This window comes from Mesoplodon bidens (genome assembly GCF_964165515.1).
Source record: "Mesoplodon bidens genome assembly, chromosome: X".
NCBI classification, from domain to species: Eukaryota; Metazoa; Chordata; class Mammalia; order Artiodactyla; family Ziphiidae; genus Mesoplodon; species Mesoplodon bidens.
Genome location: NC_138163.1, coordinates 86,620,195 through 86,621,942, shown reverse-complemented (window position 1 = coordinate 86,621,942; position 1,748 = coordinate 86,620,195). Strand labels below are relative to the sequence as shown.

At 34.6% G+C, this 1,748-nt stretch overlaps 1 pseudogene across 1 annotated transcript; it reads right to left on the bottom strand.

Annotated features, from left to right (window-relative positions):
• Positions 1-268: 268 nt before the first annotated feature.
• LOC308608739 (ubiquitin-like protein FUBI) lies at positions 269-690 on the bottom strand (annotated as a pseudogene). Its single transcript has one exon. The product of its transcript is annotated as a ubiquitin-like protein FUBI (transcript).
• Between the last annotated feature and the right edge of the window lie 1,058 nt (positions 691-1,748).

Here is a 1,748-nt window from a genome sequence, read left to right as displayed (position 1 = left end):
GCTTTACATTTACATTTGAATCCAGTATCTATTTTGAGTTAATTTTTGTATAAGGTGTGAGGTATAGGTACAAATTTTTTACTTATATAATTCCCATTATTCCAGTACTATTTGTTGAAATGTTGTCTTTCCTCCATGGAATTGATTTCATACCTTTGTCAAAAATCAGTTGAGCATATTGTATGTGTCTATTTCTGGGTACTCTATTCTTTTTTTTTAATGATTGGGCTAAGTGACTTTATTAAAGACAGCCAAGATTACAAAGGACTTAAGAGTTGGCATTATGGCCCTTCTTCTTGCCAAGGTTGGCACAATATTAACAAAGCACCGGTTGTACTGCATGTGCCTCTTGGCTCAGCCCATGTTCTTCTTCTTTATTTGGCCACCTTGGAAGTCTGACCTCTTATTTTCCTGGCACAGACCATGGAACCATGGACTTTACCTCCAATCATGTGGCCGGCTACTTCCAGGGTGCTCAGAGCCTCCACCCCACACTGGCCCAGGGTAGCCTCATCCTCTAGGGGTGTGCATTCCAGGAGCAGGACTTGATCTTCTGTAGTGATGCCCTCCAATGAGGCTACATGAGCTTTGATCTGGGTGACAGTCTCCTGGCCAGTCACCTCGAGAGTGTGTAGCTCCTGGGCGTGGACAAAGAGATGCATGTTGGTGACTGAACCATGGATACAACTGCCACTAGTGTACTCTATTCTGTTCCATTGATCTACATGTCTATTTATCCACAAATACCACACTGTTTTGAACACTCTGGCTATATATGAAACCTTAATATCAAGTAGATTGATTCACCCTATACTTTATCCTTCTTTGTCAACATTGTTTTAGGTATTCTAGGACCATATACACTTCAGGGTAGTCTTGTATATGTCTACCAGGAAACCTTCCTGAAATTACTTTAAGAATTCAATTAAACTTATCCATCAGTTTGGGGAGAAGTTACATCTTTAGTATGTTGACTTGTTCAATCCATGAATACAGTATTTTTTTCCCAAGTATTTAGGTTTTAGATTTCCTGTCATCAGGAAAATTTTGCAATTTTCAACATACAGGTCCTGTACATATTTTGTTACATGTACACTTACATATTATATTTTCTGTTGAGAAATTTAAATTTATTAAAATTTATTTTAATTCTGGTTTACACATATTTATTTTTACTGTATAGAAGTGTGATTTGATTTCTTTTAGTTCACCTTGCTGTATTCATTAATTCTATTTTTTTTGTATATATTTTTAAAGTAGCCAGTCATATAAGGACATTATTATTTATTTATTTTAAAACTATAAACCTTTTATTTGATTTTCTTGGCTTAATGTGTTGGCAAGAACTTCCAGTACTATGTTGTGTAAGAGTGTTGAAAGTGCTTATCTTTGTCTGATCCCCAATTTAAGAGGGAAAGCTTTCAGCATTTCATCATTAGTGTTATTTGTAAGTTTTTGTAGATGCCTGTTGTCAATTTGAGGTAATTTCCCTTTCTTCATAACTTCATAGAGTTTTAATAAGGAATAGGCATTGAGCTTTTCAGATGTTTGCTACACCAAATAATATGATCATATGATGTTTCTTTTTAGGCTTTTTTTTACTGAAGTACAATTGACATGATATTATATGACTTTCATGTGTACAACAAAATGATTTGATATTTGTACATATTACAAAATGACTACCACAATAAATCTAGTTAACATTTGTCACCATACAGAGTTATAATTTTTTTCTCAAGATGAGA